We start from the raw sequence: 19,747 nt of genomic DNA, 5'->3' as shown, positions 1-19,747 counted from the left end.
CTCAACAGCCGTATTAGGTAGGTGCTATTATTTCTCCCTATTTTGCATAGGAAATTGAGGCAGACATAAGTTAGGTGACTTGTCACACAGTGTCTGAGGCCAGATTCAAAATCAGGTTTTCCTGATGCCAGGTGTGGTCTTTATTCACTATACCACCTAGCTGAGTGGGATAAGTTCAAGTGTCCAGATCTAGGCATGTGATCTCCTATGGTGCTCCAAGAGCTCAGAGTTGATAGCAAAGACTCCACAGGCATTTTCTGAGAACAGTCAGTAGAAGTACCAAAATATTAGAAAAAGAAAAGAAAAAAAAAGCTATTGTCTTTATTTTGAAAAGGCATAACTTAGGGGTGTGACAGAAACCACAGACTAGCATACTCGATTGCTAACAAATTTCTAGCAAAGATAATTAAGGCCAGTTATTTTGGAGCACTGAGAAGAGAATGCGGCAATCACACGGAGGCTAATATGGTAATCAAGAACATCATTTATTTACACTATAGAATCGCAGAAGTTAGAACCAGAAGAGGCATTTGAGGTCATCTAGATCAGGGGTTCTTAACTTTTTTATTGCCTCGTACCCTTTTGTCAACATCACAAAGCCTATAGTCCCTTTCTCAGAATAAGGTTTTAAATTACATGTGTGTGTGTGCGTGTGTGCGTGTGTGTGTCTGTGTACATATATGTGTGTGTATATATATGTTAGGTCCTATGCTAAGAACTTTGCAAGTATTATCTCATTTGATCTTCATCACAAGGACCCTGGGAGGTAGGTGTTATTATCATCCCCATTTTACAGATGATAAAACTGAGGCAAAAAGAAGTTAAGTGATTTGTCCAGGGTAACAGTCAGTATGTATATGAGGCCACATTTGAACTCGGGTCTTCCTGACTGCCAGCCTGCCGTTTTACCCATTGCACCATAAAAGACATGGGATTACAAAGGAAATGAATTACAAAGTTACATTAAGATATTTTAAAAAATAAGTATATAGACCCCAAGTCAAGAACTTCAATCTAGTTCAACACACTCAGTTAACAGATGAGGAATCCAAGGTGCTTAAAGATTAAATTACTTGCCCGAGACCATACAAGAACAAACTTCATTTCCTTTTTTTATAAGCTAACTAGATTAATAGAACGGGAATGTCACTGACACGATGTAAATTGATTTTAGCAAAACATCTGAGATACTCTTTCATGATGTCTCCAAAAATAAACTGGAGAGATGGGACTTGATGGTGTTGATAAGCAGATACAAAGCTGGTTCAAAAAGATCATTAAGGGACTGATGTTAACCATCAAAGAGGTCTCTAGTAGTGTGTCACTGGACTTTCTACCTGACCTGGTACTCTTCAACAGGCATCAGTGATTTGGATAAACACATAAAAGGCCACCTTACTATATTTTCGTATGATTCAAACCAGGAAGGGATAACTAATAAGGTAGATGAAAGACTTAAAGTGATAAGTGAATCCAGGAAGTTAAAATGCTAGACCCAAACCATCAATATATAATTTAATAGAAATAAATATGAAGTCCTACATTTAGATTAAAAAAACATTAATTTCGCTAAATACATGATGGTAAATATATAGCCATGGCCAGACAGGAGTTCACATTAAATATATTTGGAGGTTCCAATTAAACTCAATTCCCGTTTACGCCAGTGATGCAATGATATCACTACATAGGAATATCCAGATTGAGGAAATTAGTAGTCTGTGCTTTGTATCGGTCAGACAGGTTTTTTTTTTCAATCTCATGTACCCTGTTGCAAATAGGACACTGAGAAACAAGTATACTGAGGATGGTGGAGGAAAAGGGAAAACTATTGGGGGAAAAAATGTCATTTGGAGGGCAGTCATGCCGAGTAAAAATGATTCCAAAGGAGAAAGATCAGATTCATTAGTAAAAGTCAGACGGGCTCACCATAGAAAATAATTTTCTAATGCTTAGTGCTGTCCTATAATTGAATCGCTCATTTGTGAAGGAGTGAGTTCCCTGTAATTGGTACTTTTCAAGCAAAGGCTGGGTAACTATCTCAGGAATTTCTGCATGACTGATCGGTGGATCTAAGCGACCCATTAAGTTCCCTTTGACTGAAGAGTCAATGATTCTACTACCAAGAAGTAACTCAGTAACTAGATTCCTTTCCATGCTTGAGGTAGAAGATCATGGATGTCCTTGTATGCATAGCTGTACACATAAATTATATGAAGATTTTACAATTGATAAAAGTTGGTCAAGAGAATTAGCGAGAATTTGTTTCTCATATAGCCTTATGAGGTGCATTCTTTCTCCAATGCCTAGTAGAGTGCCTGATGCTTGCTACCTGTATGACCTTGGGAAAGTTCCAACCTCTTTAAGCCTCAGTTTCCTCAGCTGTAAAATGAGGCACTTTGACAAGATAATTTCTGGGGTCCCCGCATCTAAAGTTCTATGAGGCTAAGAAGAATTGTTGTTATTGTTCAGTCATTTCAGTTGTGTCTGACTCTTCATGACCCCATTTGGGGTTTTCTTGGCAAAGATACTAGAGTGGTTTGCCATTCCCCTCTCCAGCTCATTTACAGATGAGGAAACTGAGGCAAACAGGGTTAAGTAACTTGCCTAGGGTCATACATGTAGTAAGTATCTGAGGCCAGATTTGAACTCAGGAAGATGAGTATTCCTAACTCCAGGCCTGGCACTGTATGCACTGCACCACCTAGTTGCCCCCTAGAACATAGGAGATGCTTAATAAGTACTTAATTGATTTCTTTTAAAAAAAAAAGTGCTTTTTTATTAAGGTAAATTATTGGGTGACTTCATGAGTCCTTGGTTCTACTTACTTAGTTTCTCCCCAGTAAAAGAACATTTTAAATAACATGCACAAAATGTCCGTTCTATCAATGGTGTCACTTTTAGTTAACTGGAACGGGATCTCAAAGGCCTGAGACTATAATTGCACTAATGGGTCATTGATCTTCAAAAGATATCTAAACGGACCTTCCCAAATAGCCTGCACAGAACAGTTATGTAAATACTTTACCCCTGCCCTGTTTCTGTGTGCAATTACAGATGATAAAATAAATAGTACACATTTTCAGAAGCTCATAATTACATGTACTCACGCAGTAGTTCTGAATAATAGACTCTTCACAGAAGTTGTGTTCTGCATCAGTCTGATGAAGTGAGCATTTTTCCTTCTACTGAGATCATAGGCCTGGAAGCCACAAGTCCTATTTTTGGCATAATGATTGACAGTTGTGCTTTTTTTCCTCCAGCTAAAAGTCTTTTAACCTTTTTTCTTGCTTGAGATTGGCCCAACAAGCTATAAATAGGTATTTTAAAGTCCTAATTACTTTTTAAAATCATATTGCCTTCCATCTAGATTTTGGTGGAAGAAGAGAAAGGATGTTAACACTCTCTTTACTATTCATAACTATGTAAGGCAGCAGACTTTTGTAATGTGTAAGGAAGAAGGGTTTAAAAATTCATTAATTATAGTTCTCTTTCCACATTTGCTATCGAGGTTAATTTTTCTTTGTTTGAAGTAAGGTCTTCTGCCATCAACGAAACCATTAATTTTCATGAGTAAATTAAAGTGCATGTGAATTTCCCAAGGGTAACATTTCACACATTAGTCTAGCCCTAGACAACATTTTCCTACGTGAAATTTGTTGTAAAAACATAATAAATTAATAAAATTTTATAAAATTGTCCTTGAAAACAAAATTGTAATCAGAACTATAGTAAATATTATACACACCATGTAGTGTCTACATGTACATGTACATGTATATTTATATGTATATTATGTGACTTCATTGGTAGTGGGGATTAAAAGTGAGGAGATTCCTCCTAACAATATAGAGCTGCAACTGTTCTGCAAATGCAGTCTTAGAAAATTGCAAACTTGTTGAGGGTCACAGAGCCACAGAGCCTAGCAGGAAGACTCGAATTCAGATCTTCCCAATTCAGAGGCTAGTTCTCTTCCCACTATTTCACATGATAATATTATGATTAGGGAGCTCATTGGTGTAGTGGATGGAGTGCTGGGCCTGGAGTCAGGAGGACTTGAGTTCAAATCCAGCCTAGGACACTGACTAGCTGTGTGACCTTGGGCAAGTTACTTAACCATAGTGTGCCTCAGTTTCCTTATCAATCAAAAATGTGAATAATAATAGCACCTAACTTCCAGGATTATTGTGAAGATTAAAAGAGACAATGATTGTAAAGTGCTTAACACAGTGCCCTTGCACATAGTAAGCACTGTATCATGCTTTTGTTACGATTAGTAGTGTTTTTAGGTAGATTTAAATATTTTGTATAGAAATACATACACATACTCAGAATAAATGTTCATGTAAATATAGGAAAATGTTGGTGTGTATACACAAATAATGAATATAGGTTTTCTGTTGTTCAGCCATTTCAGTCGTGTCCGACTCTCTGTGACCATTTGGGGTTTTCTTGGCAGAAATACTGGAGGAGTTTGCCATTTTCTTCTCCAGCTAATTTTACAGATGAGGAACTGAGGCAAAGAGTGTTACGTGACTTGCCCAGGGTCACACAGCTAGTATCTGAGGCCAAATTTAAACTCAGGTTTTCCTGACTCGAGGCCCGGCACTCTGTGCACTGTGCCACCTAGCTAGGTTTTCTAGCAGTGACTTTGTAAGCACTACTTGCTTCTGTATTTGACATAATATTTGTTATAGGACAAGATGATTTGTAGTATTAAAAAATGTGGAAAGGTAAGGAAAATTCTGATTATATATATACATATATATACACACATATACATACCTATATATACACATTATCTATATGTGTATATATACATGTATATATACATACACACACATATATATATGTATATGTGTGTATATGTATATATATGCATGTGTATGTATATCCATATATAATCAGAACAGGAAAGGGACTTGATATCATCCTTTCTTATTTTCAGAAAAAAATATATAACTATATCATTCAGAAAGACAAGAACTTACTCAATTTCAGAGAATTTCCAAAAAGTAAATTCCTGAAATATCCTTTCCAATGTTTGTTGGCATATGACCAAAAAATTCTAAGTGACCCTCCTAACATACTAAGTTATATCTAGCACAAGTCACTCATACCAGTATAAATAATCCTCTGTGGAATTAGAGAATCATGCTTTCTAGAAAAGCTTTATCTTCTTAAAGATTCCTCACTCAAGTTGTTTCTTTTTTTTTTTTTTAACTTTTCCTAACTGGTCTTACTTTCTAGTCATTTAATATTCTTCAGTGTTTTCCCCTGAATCCTTACTAAGAAGCTTTTTCTACGTTCTCCATGTTGTGAACTGGAGGTAGTACTGTAGTAGTGATCTGAACAGAGCCAAGAATAACTGAAGAATTATTTCATGGCCCCTAACATTGTTGGCTCTAATTTATGTCATCCTTAATTTTCTAACAGTAGAAGTTTAATTACTTGTGCTAAGTTAATAATTCACTGTGATCCTTAGTTCTTCCTATGTCTCATTTACCTAAGGACATTCAAATACTGTGAATAATACTTGTATATTTGTTTTATCCAGATGTCTTGATTAAAAATGATTTTATCAGTCAAATATTTAAATTTTTGCCAATATTAGCAGCAACAAAGTGGTCAGGCTGGCTTTCCAGAGTGCTGACTCTGCTGTACTTCTGGGAATTTTGAAGCCTGCATACCATTAGGATTAAAAAACAAACAAAAAACACAAAACCAAAACAACACAAACAAAAAACCAAACCCAGCTGCTTGGGAAGGACTCTTCTCCCCATCCTGGTAAAAATGAAACTTTTCAATACCTTCAAAACCCAGCTCCCCACTTTGCTTCCATCCTATCCTAGTGCAGAGTTTCACTAGAGTAATAGCTCTGTGAAAAATTCCCTGTAATATGTTGTAGTGCTTGGGAATACTCTCTCTACCCCCCCCCCCAAATCAGCGTTCATCTTCCAAACCAGGTTTCACCAAGTTGAATGTACTGATGGGTCCACAGCCATATAAAACCATAGCTCACAAGTCTCCACCATTCTGTTTAACAGTCATCAAGAAGATAAAATTCAAAGCCAAAGTCTTTAATGAAATATATTATATATTTCCCCCATAAACTAGGGCACACTTTTTACAAACTACACACTGTCAGTGGGAACAATACATAGGAGGTACACTTGTAGGAGCCCAAGCAGACTTGTGGTGGGGGGAATTTTTGTGGCCTGTCGCACGCCTAGAGGGATAGCGTTTACTCCCAACACTGTCAAGTGTTTTTGTGGGGTCGTGTAGCATCCCCCTGCCTTCCGACCTTTGCTAGAAATGTTGTGTCTGCCAGGTGTGCTCATTTCACCAGATGTTGTTCTGTTGGGCATGTAGTCTTTGTTGGCTACTGCCCCACTAGACCTGGGGTCGTGGGTTTCTTTCTTCATACTTCTAGCTTTAACTCAAGTCCTTGAGCATTTTTCCTTCTCTTTCTCAGGAAGAACATCTTCTTACCATCCTTTTTTACTTTAAACTCCAAAGGCTACAAATGGGTAGCTAAGTGGCACAGTGGATCGAGTGCTGGGCTTGAAGTCAAGAAGGTTCATCTTCATGAGTTCAAATCCAGCCTCAAGACACTTACTAACTGTGTGATCCTGGGCAAGTCACTTAACCTTATGTGCCTCAGTTTCCTCATCTGTAAAATGACCTGGAGAAGGAAATGGCAAACCACTGTAGTATCTCTGCCAAGAAAACTCCAAATGGGGTCACAAAGAGTCAGACACAACTGGACAACCATCACCACCACTGCGACGGTGCCAATAAAGCATCTAAGGTGTCTCTCTTTTATCTCTCACTCTTTCATTCCACCACCAACCGACCCTCTTTTCTAGACCTGTCATGTAGAAGGGCTAGACTTGTTCTATTTGGCCCTAGAAGATAGAACCAGGAACCATGGATGGGTGTTGAAAAGAAGGCAAATTAGGCCTGATAGCAGGAGAAAGTTCCGAACAACTAGAGTCATCCAAAAGTGGAATGGGATTTCTTGAGAGTTGGTGGGTTCCGCCCAACCCCGACTTGGAGGGCTCCAGACACAGCCTGATTGCTGCTTATTTGCTATGTTATCACAGGAAATTCTTTCATGTTTTACTAGGTGGCTGTGGAGGGCCCTTCCAACTCTGAAATTCTGTGATTCTGTCATTAAGCGAAAGTTTGCCTTGTTGGTGTGTATGTGAGTGTGCTTGCTTATGTGTGTATTGGTGCCTGTATGTATGTGCATTTGTGTGGATGTGTGTGAGTGTATTTGTGTACGTTTGTATGCATGTGTATATGTGTGTTACTATATGTGCACATGTTTTTATGTGGGTGCAGGTATGCATATGTGCACGCATGTGTGTTTGTGCTTACACACGTGCAGGAGGTTTCAGGGGAGACACCACCCCAGCTTTCTTTTTCTTTACCAAAACAGTGCCCTATCATACTCCCTTCAGTGTTTTGGATACAATGGATTTTCACATTCAGGAGGAAATTCTTTATCATTGGCACCAAATACTTTCCAAGGCATAGCAGTGAAACTCCTGATAATTCTTGCGCCAGGCTTAAGTTAATCTTTGAAGGAAATTTCTTAATTCAAGATGTGGGTCTTTCTGTCAGAGACCAGACTCTAGTTTGAGGTGAGCATTCCATGAGCCTCAGTTTTAATCTCTGATTCTCAGTGGCTGGAGTATATGTGCTCCTCATACATGTGGGACAGGAGTTCCTCACATGGCATCTCAGCATATCTAAAAATTTTTTTCTGATAATTATATTTCTATATGATTGGTTCCTTTGTAATTCTTATATATAATAAAAACAACAATGATAGCAGCTAACATTAAATAGCACCTATAGCACAGGCACTGTGCTAAGCGCTTTTTACAAAGATTATCTCTGTTGATCCTCACAACAACCCTGCAATAGTTTCTGTTACTCTCTATGTTTGACAGATGAGGAAACTGAGGCAAATTGGTTAAGTGACTTGCCCACGGTCACACTGCTAGCGAAGGCCAGAGAGCATATTTGAACTCAAGTCTTCCTGAGTTCCAAGCCCGGTGCTCTATCCACTGAGTCGCCTAGCATCTAGAAACTTGATTCAAGAAAAAGGTCGATCAGTTTCAAGAGACTGCCAAAAGAGTCCCTGACACAAAAATAGCGAAAAACCTTTAATGGGAGGTGCCATTCTTTAAGAATAACAATTGCTGTGGGCCAAAGGGTCTGGATTCTCTGTTCTAAGGCCCCTTTATCTCTCCAGGGCAAATTAATGAGCAGGAGGGTAGGAGGAAAGGCACAGAGACAAAGCTAAGGGGTAGGAAGCGGAGGGTCATTATCTTTCTGTTTTCTAGCAATATTCCTACTATATGTATGTGTATTATGCACATACGTCTAAACACAAAAGTTATTTACATATGCATGTATATCTATACATGCATATATACATACACACACGTATATACATATACACATATACACATGCACACATACACATACATATTAAGGCACAAAGACGAATCTGGTTTGCACAGGAACCCTGCCCTTACAGTGTCTTTTGTCCGGAGTTGGGTTTCTCTTACTCCTGGCTAGAGCATCTTACACCAGTCCAGGGTAGACATGGCCATCTTCTGGGTAGCTGAGAGAATGGGGTTCCCAGCAGTCACCCTTACTCTTTCTGTATATGTCGGTGAGTGGCTGGCAGGAATACCAGGACCTGACCCTTGACTCCACACATCCACTGAGAGTGCACTTTGCCTCTTGAGCCAGGCTTTCTATATATTTTGTCTACTTAACAACATTTTAAGACTCTATGATTGCCTCTCCCCCTCCCAGTAGAAGGGGGGAAAATAGAGCAGAATTAACAGCTATCATGTTGGAAGTGAGACAGATGTCAAAATTGTCATCAATCGATACCCATTTATTAAGCGTCTTCTCTGTGCCAGGCACTGTGCTTGGCATTGGAGATAACAAAGGAAGAAATGAAATTGTCCCTATCCGCAAGAAGCTTATATTGTTTGGGGGAGATATGTACACATATGAATATATATGTGAGGCAGGGATTCTTAACTTTTTTTGTGTATGTCTTAGTCCCCTATGGCCACCTTGTGGACCCCTTGTCAGAATAATGTTTTAAAGGGTTAAAATGCAATGCATAGTATTATAGAGAAAACCAATTCTGCTGAAATATAGATACCAGAATATTTTTTAAAAACCCAGAACAAACAAAAGCATGGACTTCAAGTTAAGAACCCCTGGTCAAGCATGTACTGTTCAGGTGTTTGTCAGTATAGAATAAAACCTTAATAAAAAACTGAAATTTTCAATTCCTATCACAAATAGTTTCCATAACTTTCCTCCATATAATTTTCTTTACAAATATTCCTGTAGGCTTCTCAGGTTTTCTATCTTGGTTGATTTAAGCAAATATACAGTCAGAGTAAGAAACGGACTCCCAGGTCCCATTTAGCATAAACCTCCCAAAGTGGTTGCATTATTTGAATTAATACTGCATGTTTTCATTTAGCTGGACTCACCATGTTTTACACAATTATAACTTTGAACAATGTGAATTTGAATATATGGTATGTATTTGCACACCATCCTGGAAAATTCTACAGTGTTTCCATCCTTACACGTATTGATATAATTGAAGCCAAGGTAAAAAATTGTTAGTGATAGTGTGGCACCCAAAAATGTTCCCTCCCCCAAGGGTTTCTGATTGGCAGGATCTTGCCCCTTTGCCAGGGCTGAATGATCTTTTATTGCAGAAGCACTCAGTTACTCCATTTACCTGGAAATTAATTTGAAAATCACAGGATTCTCCCATAGCCAGAGGGGGGGAAATGATGGACAGTCTTGGCTCTTATTCACTCTTAGCCTAGGAGAGGAATAAGGTAATTCCTCCTGCATTCTAAAAGAATTAAAGTTACCAAAATTTCCTGTCTGTTAATTGGACTTCATTTTCCCCCTTAGACAAGTCAGACAGAAGTTCATTAGTGATGAGATGTCTTGGATCAAATGGGATAGCAACAGAGTTGAAAAAGTTGGGTCACCAGATGACAGGGTTGGGAGGAATCCAAGGTTTCCTGTAATCATTAGGAAGCAAGAGAAACTCAGGAGACCATCCTAGTTGGAACACTTTTAATGTTTGAAGATAGTCCCTTGGGAAGAAAGCAATTTATTAATTACTATGGTTGAAGAGTTAGTAATTATAAGTGATTTAAATCATATTGTTGATATTTCATGCAAAATATCTTGTCAAGCACAGGCAATTAATCAAACAATAGTTAAGAGGAAGGAATTAATTTAGAGCATTCGTTTGCCTTAATTAATTTTGGCACAACCTCATCAGGACTGAGGTAGGAATTTTTTGGGATTTCCATGACTAAAGAACCTTGGGATATGTATAATGGCAGCATAACTGAGATATGGAATTAATTCTAAAATATGAACTCAGGTAACAAAGTGAGCTCATTTAAAGTTCTAACTTCACAAGTGTCATTATGAAGCAATACAAATAATTAAAATTGGATATTAATCAGTAAAGTAAAAATTAAGATATGATAATATGTTGTCCTAAATTCTAGATGAAAAAAGAAAAAAAACACTAAGCTGTTTGTCTATGTGACCAGATATCTAAATGTTTATGCCAATTCAAATTTCTGCATAGCTAGAACAAATTCCTATGACAGTACATTGGAATTTTTAATTATGTTACTTGATATATTTGGTATATCTTGTAATGAAGTTAGTGGTCAGGCAGGAGGGGAAACAGAATTATATTGTAGTATAAAGAGTGCTGGACTTGGAGATAGGTGAAATCTAAGTTAAAATAAAGAGGTATTAGCTGGTTATGTTCCTGGGCAAATCACTCAGTCCCTCTGAGCTGTATTATTCCCTTCTCATAGCCCTTTATCTGTGAAATGGCGATAATACTATTGCTAGTACCTACCTCACAGGGTTGTTGAAAAGATCAAATCTCTGTGTCTCTGTCTCTGTCTCTCTCTCTCTCCTCTCTCTGTATATATCTAGATAGATAGAGATATATAGATATCAGTAGACATGTATATGTGTATACACACACACATACATATGCGCGTGCATGTGCGTGCGAGAGAGAGAGAGAGAGAGAGAGAGAGAGCTCTGTAAATGATAAAGCACTGTATACAATGTCATTACTAATTAGTTGAGAAAAAATATTTCCATGATAATATATTAATGAGTCCAGGAAAACGTTTTTAAAATATTTTCATATAGATATATTTACTGTATTTCTTTTAAGAAAGTATTTTTGAGATGAATATTTATGGTGGCCATTTGTTAGCCAGTGATGATATTGATATTCATTGGCTTAATGAGGATAATGCATTAATGGCCCATTCCAGAAACTTTTTTACAACAAATTTCTCCATTGTAGAATGGAGTTTTAATAAAGAATTTGTCTTTGCAATGCCAAAATATCTGGTTAAAATTTAGTAAGTTAATCATATAGAGACATCTTGTCTATCCAATGTCAGATATGTTTCCAAATAATGAATTCTTTTTTTTTTTTGGTGGGGAAAATATATTTATATCTTAGAAAGGAAATCTGATGCTTATTTGCTGTATGTCAAAACCACGTATTTGTTAAATGTATGTTTTGACAACTGAAAAATATCTAATGGGTCATTTAGCACTGAATCTCCATATGTTTGGCAAAATCTGGGAATTTTGAAATATTTAATCATTTTAAGTTGAAAAAAAAGTTGCATTTTAATTAAACTTAACTTGGTTTCAACATTTAGAAATATTCATTTAGAGATCACATTTGTTATTATAACATATAGAATTTTAGTTTTACTTGTAAGTTTAGAAACTAATTCAGATACCTTATTTTAGCTTTTAAAATGGAGACTTGGATCTTTCCCCAGACTTTGACACTGCCCCCAAAGCAACAGAAACAAACCTAGTTCCCCAGCCATTCTTCATTTCCCCTACTTGACTTGGATTCTTTCAATGTGCATGATCCAGCACTTTCTTAGGCACCAAGGGAATTAGAGCCAAGCTAGTCTTTGTAAAGGACTTGAGAAGTCATATCTGCTAGATCCCATCTGATGCAGTGAGTCCTATTCTTTCTTATTTATTGTTGATATAGAGACCCACACTACGGCCAATGTGTCGAAGTTTGAGGGAGGCCGATTTTGGTTCATCTTTCTAACACTCAGAGCCATCCTAAATGGAATAGGCTGCTCAAAAATTAGGGAACTCCTCATGATTGGAATTATTCAAAATGAAACTCGATGACCACCTGTCCAACAACGTAGATGAGCTTACTTTATTGGATAAGGAAAAAGCAAGAGACCACTTCCAAAGTCCTCTTCAACATAACAGACTTTCAAATAGTTAAAAGACAGCTACCATGTTTCCAACTCATCTGCCCCTTCAGTCTTCTCTAGAAGAAACATCCTCATTTCCTTCAGTTTTCATCATATTAATACAAGAGGCAATGTGGTGTGGTAGAGTCAAGACCAGAAACACCAGTGGCCCTTTCTCAACTCTGACATTTGTTAGTTGTATGACTTTGACAAGTCATTTTGGTGTCTCTGAGCTGCAGCTTCCTCATCTTTAAAATGGGGGTGACATTTGTAATATCTCACAGAGTTTTAAAGATGAAAGTGCTTTACAAATCTTAAAGGGCCCTCTCAAATGCTTTCCAGACCCTTTCACTCTCCTCTGGCTGAACTCCAGAGGGGCATGCTGAATTAAATTGAATTAACTTTCTCTATATTTGACTCAGAAGCTCATTTGGTTTTGTTTTGTTTTTCTGGATGTGGGTAAACAGCTTGAAAGTGAATGTAGCACCGGCCCCGCCCTGTTTTCCTTAGCCCTTCACCACAGGGGTGGGGAAAGAATGAATTGTACCCGTGTTTTCTTAGGTATAGGGGTCTATGAAGGAGGCAATTCCCTCTATCAATGTAAGTTGCCTTCTCTGCACCTTGCGGGCTTGGAGAGCTGCTTTGGGCAGAGGTATCAAGCATAGCCCATAAAGCTCCTGAGTACAGCCTGAATCAGATTTAAATGTAGTTCCTATCTGATTTTAATGTGTTGATTTTTTTAATTAAAGAAAAAGACAGGGGCCTTATTATGGTATAGAAACCCCACCTTCTCCCCAACATAAGAGATGGGACCAAGATCACATAAGCAGGATGCGTCAGAGAGAGGACTTGAACCTAGTTCTTTAAAAAAAAATAGCGTTTTATTCTTCCCCAATTACATGTAAAAACAATTTTCAATATTTGTTTTTTTTAAATTGATCTCCAAATTCTTTCCTTCTTTCCCTTCCCCGCTCACGAAGAAGGCAAGCAATTTGATATAGGTTATACATGTGTAGTCATGCAAAACATATGGCCATATTAGTCATGTTGTAAAATATAACAGAGACAAAAAAACCCCAAGAAAAATAAAGTAAAAAGGTATGCTTTGATCTGTATTCAGACAGCATCAGTTCTTTCTCTGGGGATGGGTAGCATTTTTCATCCTAAGCCCTTCAAAGTTGTCTCGGATCATTGTAATGCTGAGAACAGCTAAGTCATACATAGCTGATCATCTTACAATATTGCTGTTACTGTTACAATTTGAACCCAGTTCTATATCAGCATTCTAGTCTCTACAACAAGCTGTTTCTTCTACCAAGTATAGATGAATAATACACACACACACACACACACACACACACACTTGGCTTACTACATGAAGGAAAAAATATTGGCAAAAATGTTAGCAAAAATAATATTGACAAAAATACTGGCAATAAGTAAGAATATAATTTGTTCTATGTTGTGTAATATATTATATTTTTACATATAAAATACTTTTGCCAAAAATGTTTCCTGTGAAGTATTCACTCTACCATTGAGATGCTGTTATGAATTTTCATCTTCTAGTTTAAATTCTACATATTTATAAGATATAGACATCATTCTAAACAAATCCTTAAAAAGCAAGTGTCCTGTTTACAAATGCTTTCTTCTTATTTTTCCAATTTCTAAATACTTTTCTTTAATCCAAGGATCTGAGCTTTCTAATATGTTGAAAAATTGAAGAAATAAGATTAAGGAACCATATAATTGCTATCCCTTGGGTAGAATAGGTACTTCTAAAGGGCCGCAGAAATGGTTTCCCAGGCTCCTCCAGAAACACCTTTTAAAAAAACACTTTCTACAGAACCCAGGGTAGAATGGAGATGCATGCCCCTGGCCTGTAATTAGATTCTTCTCCCAGACAATTCAGCAGTGAGAGTAAGATTAACTTGGGGGGAGGGAAAGGGTCAAAACCAAAGAGTCTAGGGCATAGGATGGTAAGATCATAGATTCAGAGCTGGAAAGGCCTTAGAAGTTATTGAGTACAATTGCCTCGATTAAACTATGTTCCTGGAACTCCTAACTTCAATGATTATCAGAGTCATTCCTCTTGTCAGTTACATGCAAGCAAAGTTGGGAGGTTCTTTATATCTCACAGCCTAGCTACAGGAGTCTATATGTCATAAACAAAGTGAAGAATTAATCTATCAACAAGTGTTTATTAAGCTCCTATTATGCAGTAGTGTTCCGCCCTCCTGGGTGGTGGGTTACAAAGACAAAACTGAAAATGTTCATGGCTTTCATGTTCAATCAGGGGAGACAGTGTAATACATTCATAGCTGGAGATACACAAAAGACATCATTAACATGATTTGGGAGAGGAAGGATACTTGCAGTTGGGGGTGGCAATCAGAAGAGGCATTTTTTTTTTTTGCAGAAAGTGCCATTTGGGCTGAGTCTTGAAGGATGCTAGGGATTTACAGAGGGGAAGGATGAGCATATCCTAGGCCTGGAGAAGAACTAGTGCAAAGCTTCAGAGGCAGGAAGAGGAAAGTACTGCATATGAGGGACAGTGAGAGGACCAGATTAACTGGATTAAAAGATACATGAAAGGAAGTAATGTGTGAAAAGGCTAAAAAGGTAGGAAAGACATTAAATGCTCAAAAAGGAGTTTTGTGTGACGCTGGAGGCAGTAGGGAGCCACTAAAGGTGACTGAGAGGGGAAGTGACATAGTCAGACCTGCATTTTAGGAAAATTACTCTGGCGGTTGTGTGAAAGATGGATTGGAATGGGGAGATAAAGATCAGAAGACTAGTTAGGAGACTATTGCAATGGTTCTGTCTAGAAGTGAGGATGGCCCCAACTAAAGTGGTATTTTGGTGAAACATCAGTTTTAGAGATATAAAAAATAAGATTGGTCATGGAGACATTGAGATTGTTAACCTGGATGATTAGGAAGATGGCAGTGTCTTTGAATGAGGAATTGGGAAGAGGAATGGTTTAGACTAGAAGAGTCAAACTTGAGAAAATTCCAGAGAGTGCCAAACCAAATTAAAATGTTATTGGGAGATGTTTAACAAAATAAATAGAAATAGAATTCAACAAAATAATGTAAATTTGGGGCAGCTAGGTGGGGGCAGTGGATAGAGTGCCAGGCCTAGAGTCAGGAAGACTCATCTCCATGAGTTCAAATCTGGCTAGATACTCACTAGCTATGTGATCCTGGGCAAGTCACATAACCCTATTTGCTTCAGTTTCTTCATTTGTAAAATGAGCTAGAGAAGGAAATGGCAAACCACTCCAGTATCTCTGCCAAGAAAACCCCAAGTAGGGTCACAAAAAGTAAAACAAGACTGAAACAACTGAATAAAATGTAAATTTGTGGTTTCCTAAGTCAGTGCCAGTAGGGATCCATTTCTTTTTCAGTTTGACACCACTAGTTCAGAGAGGAAAAAGCAAATAATTACATACTTACTATGTGCCAGGTGCTGCACCAAACTTTGGGAATACAAATATAAGCAAGAAGGGGCTTACATTATAATGGGAGAAGATAATCCCTAAAATCAAGCTAGGAGTTGGGGAGGGGGTTGTGAGGCAAAGGTGAAAATGTGTGGAAAGTCGGAAGTGGAACCAGGAGATTAGTGAGCATGGGTGGATGTCCTGGGTACTTCCTTAAATGGTGGCTCTGGGCAGGAACCCACTAACTGGAGGAGAGGGAAGTAGGGTTAGAAGCATCTGTGAGAAGGCTGCTAGGATGGAGGAGGAAATTTTTGGAGACAGGAGCTGAGCTGGTAGAGAAGAGAGAATTACAATGAATTCTGCTTTAGACATGTTGAGGTTGATATGTTTATAGGACACTCAAGTCAAAATATTTAATAGGTTGTTGTTTCATGTTAGGAGTTCAGAAGGGAAGCTGGATATACAGATCTGTGAGTCATCTGCATAAAGATGATAATTAAACTCATGAGAGTTGATGAGGTCAACAAGTAAAAATGTGGAGGGAGAAGATCTGTTGTCAAGTCATTTCAATGTGCCTGATAATTTGTGACCCAATTTGGGGTTTTCTTGGCAGACACTGGAGTGGTTTGCCATTTCCTTCTCCAGCTCATTTTACAGATGAGGAAACTGAGGCAAACAGGGTAAAGTGACTCACCCAGGTCACACAACTAGTAATTGTCTGAGGCCAGATTTGAACTCAGGAAAATAATCTTCCGGACTCCAGGCCTGCTGTTCTATCCTCTGTGCCACCTAGCTGCCCCAGAGGAGAAAACAGTGATGGTCAAAGACAGTGCCTTGGCATATATCCACAGTAAGGGGGAGTGATATGGATGAGGAGACCAAGGAGGTTTGGATATAAGATTTCACTTAGGGTACCATCATCTTTCTAGGCAACCAGGTGTACAACCTTGGTTCTTCCTCTAGTCTTTCTTCTCCCTTACTGCACCATATCCAGCCAGTCACCAAGACATCTCTATTGTACTTACACAACATCTCTCATATGTAATCCTTATCATGATCCATGCAGGTACCATCTGTCATAACTTCTCACCTGGACTAATTTAATAGTTTTATAATTTGTCTCAAGTTTCTCTTCCCCTTAATCCATTCTCTACACAACTGTGAAAGTGAAATTCATAAAGCTGAGATCTGACCATGTTAATTCCCTACTCAGTCAACTCCATCATTTCCCTATTACCTACCAGTTGAAATCAAAACTCCTCATTTAGGCATTTAACGTCCTTCATGACCTTATTCTAATTTATGTGTCCATCTTGATCAATCCTCTCCATATACTCACACTTAGACCCTGTTACAAGTTACTTTACCTTAATATGTCTCTGTCTCAGGCATCCCCCTGGGACTAAGTTACGATGTCACAGACAGCTGAAACTTTCTATGGTGGAAGGAGCTTCTACCCTTGGAGTTTCTGATAATAAGGTGGACACAGCTAGTAAGAGTCTCAATCAGGCTTCAAGCTTAGGTCTTCCTGACACCAAGCTCAGTCTATAAACTAAGCTATTCTGCCTAAATCACAGTCTTTCCCAAAGAGAGGAGTCCTCCAGAGTCTGTTCTTTACCTATGCTGAGATTTCTTCCCCCTGATTCTCCTTCACTCACTATAAGCCCATATGGTTGTAATCAATAATCATTTATTAAACATGAACTATGTGCCAAACACTGGACTAGGCCCTTGAGGCTTCAAAGACAAAAATGAAACAAACGATGCTCTAGAGCTTACATAAATATCAGGAGAGACAATATGCATATATGCAAATATAAATACATAAAGAAATATATAAATATCTATGAATAATATATAGTATACATATAAATATGTAGTATATATAGTATACATATAAATATATAGTATATATAAAAATATCATCTACATATAAATATGTAGTATTTATATAGTATACACATAAATATGTAGTATATATGGTATACATGTAAATATATGATGTATATACAATATATATACTGTATATATAGTGTGTATATAGTGTATATAAATATATAGTGTATATATAAATACTATCTATGTAATTACATACATAGTGTGTGTATTATATGTATGTGTGTCTATATATATATCTATATATAGACATACATATCATACGTGCAGAATAAATACAAAGCGGTTAGAGAGAGAGGGCACTAGCAACAGAGGTTATCAAGAAAGGCTTTACGTAGCGGGTGGTGATTGAGCCAAGTCTTGAAGAAAGCAAGAGATTCTTTGAAGTAAAGGTGAGGACGCTTATGGTAGGCATGGGGGAGAGCCAATCCAAAGTCAAAGAGATGAGAAACTACAGTCAAAGAGACTGTGGTCAAGGCAAAAAGAGAAGGCCAGATTGTGTCCACTCTAAAGTACAAAAAGGGGGAGGAATATATAATGATGATGGAAAGATAATTTGGGATTCGTTTGTGATGGGCTTTAAAAAACAAGCTGAGTAGTCTGTTGTTTGATCCTAGAAGGCCATTGGTGTCTTACATGGTCAGATCCATAATTAAGGAAAATCACTTTGGGAGGAATGAGGAGAAATGATTAGAGTAGGGAGAGACTTGAGGTAGGAAAGTCAATGAAGAAGCTTTTGCAATGTTGTATGAGCAAGGTCATGAGGGCCGGGAAATAGGGTGATGGCTGTAAGAGTAGACAGAAGGATCTTTGGGGTGGGAGAAAGATACAAGAGATATTATGGAGTTAAAAATGACAAGATTTGGCAACTGCTTGGATATGGGACATCTGGATGGCTCAATGGATTGAGCATCAGGCCTGGAGTTGGGAAGACCTGAATTAAATCTGGCCCCAGATGCTTACTAGCTGTGTGTCCCTGGGCAAGTCACTTAACCTCTTTTGACTTCAGTTTCCTCATCTGTAAAGTGGGGATATAATAATGATAGCACCTACCTTGTTGTTGCGAGGATGAAATGGGATAATAGTTATAAAGCACTTAGTGTTAGTGCCTGGCACTGTTATTATCATCAATATTATTATCATCAATTATTATTGATCATTTTATCATTATTTACTATTATCAACAATAATAATAATTATGTAGGAGTGAGGGAGAGTATAGTCAAAAATAACACTGATGTTATGAACCTGGGATACTAGAAGGATGGTAATATCCCTTAAAAAGTAGAGAAGTTTTACTATCTAAATATTGTCAATAATTATTATTATGTAGGAATGAGGGAGAGTGTAATAAAAAAAAATTAGCACTGATGTTATGAACCTGGAATACTAGGAGGGTGGTAATATCCCTTTAAAAAAGTAGAGAAGTTTGACTACATAAATATTATTATTATTTATAATAATAATAATTATGTAGGAGTGAGGGAGCATGTAGTAAAAAATTGAAACTGATGTTATGAACTTGGAATACTAGGAGGAGGATGATATCCCTTTAAAGAGGTAGAGAAATTTGAAGGTGGTATAGAGATAAGGAATTCAGATTTGGACTTGCTGTGTCTCCCCAATTAAGCCAAGCCTAGGGCTATATTTGTTTTACATCCTACCAGCGGGCCACTTCATCTGCCCATTGCTTCATTCTCTTTCTTTGGTATCATATCTGCATTTATCCTTCAGGTCCAACACACCCCAAGAATTCCAGTTCCTTTGAGAGTAACTCTGTGAAGTCACGAAGACCTGAGTTCAAATCCAGCCTCAGACCAACCACTTGACACTTACTAGCTGTGTGACCCTGGGCAAGTCACTTAACCCAAATTGCCTAAAAAAAAACATTTTTAAAGAGAGAGAGAGAGAGAGAGAGAGAGAGAGAGAGAGAGAGAGAGAGAGAGAGAGAGAGAGAGAGTAACTCTGATGGTAGAATGTGAACCAGGCCTTAAGGTGTCCGTTTGACACCATGCATGGCTGCTGAGTGCCAGTCACAAAGAAGTTC

The 19,747-nt window shown here is 37.8% G+C and overlaps 1 protein-coding gene across 1 annotated transcript in view; it reads left to right on the top strand.

The window, feature by feature from the left end:
- Positions 1 to 19,747, top strand: part of LIN7A (lin-7 cell polarity scaffold A) — a 189,995-nt gene that overhangs the window by 46,513 nt on the left and 123,735 nt on the right. The window lies entirely within an intron of this gene.

The sequence above is a fragment of the Phascolarctos cinereus genome, unplaced genomic scaffold (assembly GCF_003287225.1).
Source record: "Phascolarctos cinereus isolate Bilbo 61053 unplaced genomic scaffold, phaCin_HiC Scaffold_1;HRSCAF=81, whole genome shotgun sequence".
Lineage (NCBI taxonomy): Eukaryota > Metazoa > Chordata > Mammalia > Diprotodontia > Phascolarctidae > Phascolarctos > Phascolarctos cinereus.
The sequence above is the reverse complement of the archived record's forward strand: the minus strand, read 5'-3'. Positions and strand labels throughout refer to the sequence as shown.